This window comes from Panicum virgatum, chromosome 2N, assembly GCF_016808335.1.
Source record: "Panicum virgatum strain AP13 chromosome 2N, P.virgatum_v5, whole genome shotgun sequence".
Taxonomy (NCBI): domain Eukaryota; kingdom Viridiplantae; phylum Streptophyta; class Magnoliopsida; order Poales; family Poaceae; genus Panicum; species Panicum virgatum.
The window spans coordinates 34,319,297-34,329,897 of record NC_053146.1 but is presented as its reverse complement, the minus strand read 5'-3'; positions in this window follow the sequence as shown (position 1 = coordinate 34,329,897).

Below are 10,601 nucleotides of genomic sequence, written 5' to 3'. Positions count from 1 at the left end.
CATCAACGACAACCCGGCTCATCGCAACCTCTCCGGGCAGAGTAAAAGGAAAGGTGAAGCTTGCCCCCACTGCTTAGATGAAACCTGCTCATTGTGGTTGAGAAAGTCGAAGAAATTCGTCTTTTTGGGGCACCGTCGTTTCCTCCATAAGAAACATCCATACTGGAACATGGATTGTCAGTTTAATGGGGAAAAGGAGAATCGAATGGCGCCTCAGCATGTGTCTGGAATGGAGGTCCACTTGCAAGTCAAAGACATCAAAACTATTGAGGAATTACCTAAGGATGCTATCCTTGGCAAAAGAAAGAAGCGAGATGGTGAAGAAGAAGAAGAGGAGCAGGGGATGTGGAACAAAAAATTAATATTATGGGAGCTAGAGTATTGGCAGCTGTTGGATGTGCGTCATTCGATTGACACCATGCACATCAAGAAGAATGTGTGTGAGAGCATGTGTGGAACATTGTTACAATAGGGGGGCAAAGGAAAAGATCATAAAAATGCAAGGGAGGATCTGAAAGATATGGGCATTAGGCCGGAGCTCTATGCAGAGGAAACAGACACGGAGACGGTCCTTCCTGTAGCTGCAACCACATTGTCAAAGACGGGGAGAAAAGAATTCTGCGAGTTTTTGCATGGTTTGAAAGTACCTTCAGGTTACTCATAGAACTTCAAGAGGCTAGTGTCGGTGAAGGACATGAAAATGAATTTCCACTTGATGAAATCTCATGATTGCCATGTGTTGATGACAGCTCTTCTGCTTGTTGCACTTAGAAGTATTAAGACAGTACTGGTTCGCGAGGCTGTCATGAGCTTGTGCTTTTTCTTCAATGCGATAGAACAGAAGGTGATTGACGTGGATGCACTATCGAGGTTACAGAAAAGGCATTTTGAGACCCTATGCTTGCTTGAGGCTACTTTTCCACCAACATTCTTTGATCTCATGAACCATTTAACAGCACATCTTGCGAAGTAGATCTTCTACCTTGGCCCATCTTACCTTCATCAAATGTTTCCTTATGAGAGGTTCTATGGCTTCCTCAAATCTTTGGTACATAACCGGTCTTTTCCTGAGGGAGCATGGTTCGTGGCTATGGTACCATCGAAGCAGTGGAGTGGGCCATGGGTTATATGGACCCCCAAAACCCCATTGGTGTGCCTCATTCATGGCATGAAGGTAGGCTTGCAGGTGTTGGGACCTTGGACAAAAAGTCAATCACTCCTGGTCGAGATTCCTTCAACAAGGCTCATTTCATCGTGCTACAACAGACCGACATAGTTACACCGTATGTCAATGAGCATTTGTGACACCTACGTGAAGGTAATCCTAATCGAAATGAGGCTTGGGTTGCAAAGAAGCACATGCAAGGCTTTAACACTTGGTTTCGAGATTATGTCCAGAAAGGCCGCACTGCTATAACCGATCATGAGATAAGAAAACTAGCAGCGGGGCCATTATTCACTATTACAACATACCAAGCATATGATATCAATGGATACACTTTCTACACCATGGCCTAGGATGCCAAGAGCATCTATCAAAATAGTGGTGTGCGTGTTGATGCCATCGACAACAACATGGAGACAGACACATATTATGGTTAGATAGCAGAGATACGGGAACTTGACTGTGTTGGATTGAAGGTAGCCCTGTTTCGGTGCCGATGGGTCAATGGAAAGAAAGGTGTGACCGAGGACAAATATGGGTTTGTTAGTGTTGATCTACGAGTTTTTGGTTACAAAGATGAACCGTTTGTCTTAGCCAAGGATGTGCAGCAGGTGTTCTATGTACCCGACCTTGCAAAGAAAAACTGGTATGTGGTCATGCCTGGGAAAAAAAGGATTGTTGGGGTTGAAAATGTTCTTGAGGAGGAGGAATACAACCAATTTGATGAAATTCCTTCCTTTGACATGCCATACGTGCCCCGACTCTTGGCAGATGAAAAAACACCATACTTGCGACGCGACCACCGGGAAACCATCAAAGTCCATAAAGCAAGGAAAAAGCAAGCTTGATGTATGTATTGTGGAAATTGAGCCTTTTTGTTGATTTTGTATGTGGATTAGTGATTTTTGAATCCATTTGTAATATATGATGTGGATTGGTGATTTTTTAATCCATTTGTAATATATGATGTGGATTGGTGATTTTTTAATCCATTTGTAATATATGATGTGGATTGGTGATTTTTGAATCCATTTGTAATATATGATGTGGTAAATTCAGACATGGTGATTGGTGATTGGTAATATTCAGACATGCTTGACTTGGTAATATTCAGATCACATGCTTGACTTGGTAATATTCAGTCTGTTACATTCTGTATGTTGCATTGTGTAGTTGGTCATTGGTAACGGGCATTACGAATGTGCCCGTTACAAATTAGTCATTCGTAACAGGCCTTACGAATGTGCCCGTTACGTATGACACAATTCCCAGTATGGCTTTTAGAGATCAGATCACAGAGCATAGATCAGATCACATAACGGGCACATTAGTAATCTGTGTCATACGTAACGGGCTTTTAGAGATCAGATCACAGAACACAGATCACAGAGCACAGAACACATGACACATGACACAGCTCATTTTTAGAGATCACATAACACACACACACAGACCCTTCAGTTTTTCACAAGTACATATATATATTAGCAGGAGCACATGACTAATTGGGCACACACAGAAATGGACAAAATCGGTGTGCCTTAGAACATGGGCAATTAGAAAGTATATGAGGCACACACAGGCATGGACCAGTTCAGTGTGCCTTGGTCAACCTCTAGCCTAAGAACATGGCCATTACACAGTCTACCAAAATCAGACATGGCCATTGGAATCCAAACCAAAATGAAAACAGGCCTGGTGGATTAGATGTTTCTGCCACCTCTCTGAGCCTTGATCGTTGCTTTCAGTGCACGCTCAATGGCCTTCTTCCTTCCTCTCTCCCCAGCAAGCTCATCTTGAAGTGCCACCACCCTCTCATGTGAGTCTGCTAAGGTGTTGTGCAACTGCATGATGGTCATCTGATCAAAAGGTACCTGCAAGACAAAGTTTATCAAACAGAAACTAAATACCATGAATTAAATCTAGATATATGGCAAACAAGATCTAAAAATTCTCTTACTTATATATCAGCAAGATCTCAGTAACATGTTCATCCAGTAAAAATTTCAGAGCTAAACTATGACTATCTGCTATCTGCTGATCCTTTTTCTTGTATCTTCTATATTTGATATTCTTGAACTTATATTAGGAATTGCCTATATTAGTTACAGGAACTCGTTAACAATTAATTCTGCTATTTTGCTGTTGTTTAGGGTCATTTCACATAGGATTATTGAACTGGAATTGCTGTTTTCTTTGTGGATAGTATTATTAACAACAACTACTTTGCTGTTGTTTTGGTGAATATTACTGTTCTTCAAGCAAATAATATTGTACTATTAGTTTGCATGATATTAATTTCATAATCATACTAACTGATTGCTCTATCCTATTCTTGCCAAAAGGCCATAGAATCTACACTTCATTGCTTTGATATATAAGCACTGCTTGCCACTGTCAAAATGGTTAGTACCTATTCCCAACTATTATATAATTATTGATGCTTTGCAGCCTTACTTATGTTGCTCTACTGACACACTTGTATATAATCTATGCAGTCGGCCTCATCAGCAAGTTCCACTGGTGATAGTGAACCTGGTACACAGGGCAACAATGCACCTGAGTCAAATGATGCAAATTTCAACAGTGCAGCTGCTCCACAGGCTCACTCTTCACAAACTGCTAGGAGTAGCACTCGAGCACGCAAGTCACGGACACAAACCAAATGGCCAGAGGACAAAGTGACTGCAACTGGACTTGATGATGATGGTTGGCCTACCCCAGATGCTGTGAGGAAAAGATTCGTTACGGTCTGTGGCCTCATTGCCCGGGAGAGGGTGTCAATCAACACAAATGCTGAGGATCTCACACCAGAACAGAGGAGAGATCTGTTCACTGTTTTGGAGGAAAAGCTAGAGTACCCAGCTGATCTGTCCACAACTGCTCGCAATAAAGCATTTAAGGCAGCTATGAAAGAGATTGCGAGTTTGCAACGACGATTCAAGTCGCATTTAAGAGCAGATTTTGTTCGGCAAGACGAGCTTCCCTATGAGAAGCACCCCTTTTTAAAGCAGGAAGACTGGGAGGAGTTTGTGGAGACAACCAATTCTCCATTGTTTGACCATGTGAGCCAGGAGATGAAAGAGAAGAGAGCCAAGCACAATAAGCCACACAAGATGGGCATAAAAGGTTATCATGGTAAAAGGAAAGAGTGGGAGGAGGAGGATACAAAGCTAGCTGCAGAAGGAAAGGAGAACCCTTGGGAGCAATTTCCTGGACGTTCGAGGCCATATCTGCGGGCAAGGTCAGGGAAGGCCACTAGTGAAAGCGGGAACATAACATTCAGTTCCCCTCTGGTGGCGGAAGTAGCAGATAAGGTGAAAAGAATTGCAGCTCAAGCTAGCGATGGTTCTTTCACCGGGGTTAGGGAGAATGATGTTCTTACTGAGGCACTTGAGAATCCAGGGCATAGAGGTCGGGTGCGAGGCGTGTCAAGTTCACTTGGCTGGGGTAAAGGGTTTGGCGAAGAGTGTGCTGGAATGTACAGGAAGAAAAAGAGGAGGAGGTCTGATGTGGACAAGGAAGAGATCGTTGGAGAAGCAATCACCAGAGTTATGGAGTTGCTGAGAGTTGCAGGCGTGCACATACCGGATGGTCTGTGCCTCACCCAAACTGGAAACAATAGTAGGTGTGAGGAGGATTTGCACATTGACGAGGACCAAAATGATGGTCCACAACCTGATGAGCCGGACACAATAGAGCAGCTGACAGAGCCAACTAAGTGCAGTCTTGTGGATTGCGGCGGATGTGACATGGAGCTCGCATTAGCCACTGTCTATCCAAATCAACAGACTTGCCATACAGTACCGGTGCAGAGTGGGTATGCAGTGGTGCAACCTACTTATGTGTGGCCCAATGCAAGGCATATCAAACTTCCTATCCCAGTAGGGGATGAAATCATAGCCATAGGTGATTCTCTCTTGCAACGCATACAGTGGCCAAGACAGAGAATTCTTGTACCACCCAGGTCTAGAGATCCAAACTCTGCAGCAACATCAACAGAGAATGCTTGTACAGGTTCAGATGGAGCTACTTTAGCTCCGCATCAGCAAAAGGAGGCTCAGCAGAAGCCACACCTCAGCCAGCAGCCTGAAAATAAAATGGGGCCACATTAGCCTGAAAATCAGTTGGAGCAGCTAATAGAAAGCCAAACTCCAACCAATCAGCAGCAGCTCAGCCAAACTCCAACCCAGCAGCTCAACCAAACAACGTAGCTGCACAAGCCACAACAACAGCAGCAGATGGACCAACATCATACTAGAAAAATGGACGTTGGCGCTGCTTGGACTATGGCTAATCCAAAATACAAGCCTGGTGAGTCTATGTTGTCATAAGAGGCTTTAAAGATTGCTGGGGAAAGTTGTGAAGGCTTGCATGCTTTTGTCATGCAAAAAAGTCTGCATGGTACTACTGAAATTTCTGCAAAGGTGCCTGCATCCTGCTTTGATACTGACGGTGAAATGCAATTGACAGTAGGATTCAATGACTTGTATGACCTTTTCAACTTGGACAATCTGGATGTTGGCTTGTTGAGGTGCTGGACATTGTAAGTCTCTTCAATCTAAAAAAATTCTTTAATTCTTTACAAACAAGCTCATGCTAAGAAATTGTTTATTTGTAGGAAAATGATGAAACTGGCTGAGGAGATGAAATGCAACGTTGGCTTTTTGGACGCACAAATTTTCTCAGCTACAGTGGTTCAATTCAAGAGCAATGATGTGATTCAAGCAATTAAAAAGGCTATGAATCACGACTACATGGTCGGTGCCTTCAACACCGATAGCCACTGGGTACTGGTCATCATTGCGATGAAGTGGAATGTGGTCTGGTATTTGGATTCTTCTAAAGGTTTTCCATTGCGAAATTTCAAGGATGTAGTAAATGTTGTCAACTGGTAAGTATATTGTAGGTTTTGTTCACAAAAATTCCATCTCTTAATGTTTCTAATCAATATCGCTGATCGTGCAGGGCCTATTCTGAGTACATTGATCCTAAGATTAAAAAAAATCAAAAAACAAACCTAAACTCACACACAAGACAGATATCCTGGTAACAGACCGATTTTTCTTTAAAAGTGTCTTCATATGTGTTTTGTACCGCCTTAACTTGTCATTTTTGTACCTTCTTCATGCAGTGCGCTCAGCAGCCGTCGGGGAGCATGGCATGTGGATTCTATGTTGCATTTAACATGTACGAGCTACTGTGTGACATGTGCAATGTGAAAAAGGCTTCTGTAAGTATATATACTGATCAGCCTTGTCTCTGCTCTCATTCTGCATTTCAATTCAGAAATAGATATTTAATTGTATTCTCAATAATTGTATTATGCAGAATTTCAAACCAAGCAAACAGGCAGATCAAAATGCACTAAGGATGGTCCAGGGGATGTTGGCCGAATTCATTCTTAAGGAGATCATCGACCCAAAGGGCTGCTTCTATGATCCTACAGCAGATGCTGCCGCGTGAGTTCATTCTAGATGCTCAGAATCTGTGTCCTTTAAACTTGATACTTGTAACTTGTAACTAGCAGTGTACATGTGTACATGTGTAACTTGATGATGTGTACATGTGTATCTATATATGTGCTTGATGTGTATATATATGTGTGATTGATGTGTATGTGCTTGTTGTGTGATCTCTGATGTCTGCTGGTGGCAGCCAAATCCTGACTGGTTTCAGGATGCAGCCAGAAAAGCGGCAAATGCTGGGGTGGCAGATATATGTGTAACGGGCATTAACTAAAGCGAGTTACAAACACTACCGAGCTTGAAACGGGCATCAAATAAAACCCGTTACCTAAAACATAATAGGTAACGGGCACCAAAACGATGTGTTACCTATATAATATTATGGTAACAGGTGTTAAACATAAACCATTACGGAAAATGACAAGTGGGACCAGATAGAGACATATGGTCAATGGTAACATCTATTTGTAACGGGTATTACAAAACAATGGTTACCTATATTCTATTTCAGTAACGGGCCCATGTTAACAACCGTTACCATATCTGACCAGTGGGACCAGAAAAAGACGCTTTGGTTATGGGCTGTTTGTAACGGGCTTTCCTAAATGCGCGTTACCTATATAAATCTATGGTTACGGGTTTCATAAGTTGACCATTACCAAATATGACAAGTGGGACCATGTAAGACACGCTTTGGTTATGGGTAACCACATATTGTAACGGGCTCCGTACAACTACCGTTATCTATATTATAAAAGGTAACAGTCTTTGTTAGCATGGCGTTACAAAATATAAGTACTTGTAACGGTGTTTTACAGATACCGTTACCATTTTGCTCTGTGGGCCCACAGAAAACTCAAGTTTGTGTTACGGGTCACAGCTTTTTGTAACGGGCCAGGTTTAGAGCTCGTTACGATTATGTGCTCTGTGTAACGGGCATGCGCCCGTTACCTTTAACTGTCATTTGTAACCCGATAACAGTAACGGTTGCTAGGCCCGTTACGGAAGGGCCATCCGTGCCCGTTACAAATCTGTGTTTCTCACATAGTGGTTGCTGATCATGATGAAATTCGGCCGTTTCAAGCCAAATTTGTCGATCCAAAATCTCCTAGAAAGAGCACAAAGACTATATCTAGTATTTCTATGCTGGGGGGCAACAAGGCAAAGATAAAGAAGCCGGTTGTGACAAAACCGGTCTGACCGGTTGCTAGACTGGTCTAACCACCTCATCTAGGGTTTTGCAAAATAACTCAAAACTGAGGACGGTTAAGCCCAAAAAACCAGAGATTGGTGTTTGGAAAACAGTTGAAGCCAAAGGCCGTTGAAAGTATCAAAAAGAAAAGACGAAGCATATCCGTGGAAAACTTCCAGCTAAATCCAAAAGGCAAATGAATGTCAATGATGCTAGCCGGCTTAAAAATTCCAAACAAGCTAAATCTGGTCCAAAATAGAAATTATGTGATCAAAATCGGCGATGGGATACTTTTTCTACATCAATGCCGTTTTCATCATATGGATCACTCATGATTGTGCCATGGGGAAATTATTTCGGTATGCCTTATTCGCATGCACCATGGTTTCATAACTTATATATGCCGTTTCTCACTACGTATTTGTGCCCAAATTATGTTACCTATAGGGAACCGGTGATTAGTGAACCATCACCTACCAATAATGACTGTTTTGTTCAGAAAAATCGGTCTATCCAGAAAAAAATACAAAGTGACCAAACAAGTTTATCGTGTCAAAAAAGATGGACAATTAAATAATAATTTAGATTTGACGCATGTTAAAGAAAAGCCGACAGTTGAAGAAACATCGGCTAGTTCTATTGATCAAATTGTCCCCAATAGCAATCCTGCATCAAATAATATGGCTAAACAACGATCAAGTTCAGCTAGGGGGCAAGACAAGAAGAAAGAAACCGACAACAAACTTACCGGTCAGACCGGTTCATTGAGCGGTCTGACCGGTCCCCAGGGCGGTCTGACCGGTTTCCAGATCGGTTTGACCGATGCGTCCAATAGATCTCGGAGATTCTCCACGGCTGAAATTAGAACAAGGCTGAGCTTTAAAGAGCTCTTGGTTAAATATGAGAAGGAAGGAGCTGCCCAGAAGCAGAAGTGACGGCCAAACAAAGTCAAAGACACAAAGTCAACATCAACGTTTGGTGAGCAATCAGATTTTTGCCCATGTCAAGGTAATTGTGTTACTATGCCATATTCAGGGCTGATTGCTCCATTGTCTTGGCCACATTCCTGTTATTACACACCTTTGAATTATAATAGGATGCATATGCAATCTTATTACATTCAATATCCTTCTATGTATCCAAGTTGTGTATCATCTAGACCGATTGTTACTAGCAACAATTTGGTCAAAAGAGATCTTTATTGCAGCAAAGAGGGTGAGAAGAGCATCAAGCCAGATTGAAAATATTTACAGCCGAGGTGGTGTCTCTCGGGCTTATCTCACACCCAAAAGAGAAGGCTACAACCTATGCGCAAACAAGAGTCGATGGAGCAATAAGTGGAGGTCAAGCGAACCAAGTCAGTAATCAAGAAGAAAATTTGGAGGCCGAAGCAGATTGTTTCATCATTAACTTGAAGAAAAGCAAGTCATGGCTGATAAAATTTTATCGCCCTTAGACAATTTTGATTCAAAATATTGTTTTTTGGCATGCAAGGTTTGCCAAAAAACCAGGGAGGCATATATTGACGACCAAAATTGGCAACAGATCCGACCAACCAGTCTGACCGGTCTGTGATGCTGTAGCTAATCCGGTAGGAGCCGATCGATCTCACCGGTGGGTCTGACCGGTCTGACTGGTCTATGCAGAGTCCGAGTACAACTAGAGATTTTTATAGATTTAGATTTGTAAATAGGATTTCTTGCGGGGTAAGTATTTCCCACCCTATAAATATAAAGGGTCAGCCGATTGAGGACACAACCCAATCGAACCAATCAAATATATTTATCTTTTATCATCTTTACATTTTCTCTTAATCCTAGCTTTTCCAACCTCGACATGCTGTTCTTCCCTCATCTCCATGGCATTTGAAGACGCCCTAGCTGGCCTACCGAGCCTAGGGAAACCCTACGCGCGCTTGCCCCGACAGAGTCCCTCCCGGGTGAGCGTTCGTCGGATCGTCGTCGTTCTGCACGGCGACCGGTCTGATCGGTCCCTCTGACCGGTCTAACCGCTCCACGCAGGAGGCGCTGCAAGGAGCCCCTCCTCGCGCCGCGCGACCTAGCGCGTTCGTGTGTTGATTCCTAAAAGGCGTCAACACACGGATCCCTCGACCAGTTGCGCGATGGACGTCGGGGCGCGAACGTGAGCGCCCCAGAAGCCGCCGAAGAAGCGCAGGAGACCCGCAAGGCCAGTCCGCGGGTGGAGCGGCTTGGACGCGAGGAGGAGGAGCTGGTACGCGATGGCCGGGACGTCCTGGGCATCGACACTGGGGGAGGAGGGAGAGGATCATTCCAAGAAAGGTCGGTGGGGGGTGGCGAGGCGAAACTCACGTGGATATCGCTGCCCTGTCCGCAGTCGCGTCCGTGGAAGACGTGGACGAGGAGGGTGCCGCCTTGCCTCCCCTATTGGTGGTCGCGTCGTCCTCTCCTCCTTCGTGCTGGAGATGGGCGGAGGGGCCGGCGAGGGGAGCGGCGACGGCCACAGGTCCAGTGGTGGAAGGGGCCGGCGAGCTGACGAGCGGGGCGGATCCGGTGGGGGAGGGGCCAGCAACGGCGATGCGGCTGCCCCAACCCTAGCGGCGCTAGCGCAGGTGAGTGCGGCGACGGATGGAAATTCCCCCAGGAGCTGAGGCTGCGGCTTATAACGGCTGGCCCTGAGCTGATCAGCCCAACCAGCCCAGCTCCAGCCCAGCTAGAAATGGGCATCTGAACAGGCTGTTGGGCTTTGGCAACAACACAACAGGCAAAAAAAAAAACGACGGGCCCACTCACCAGTG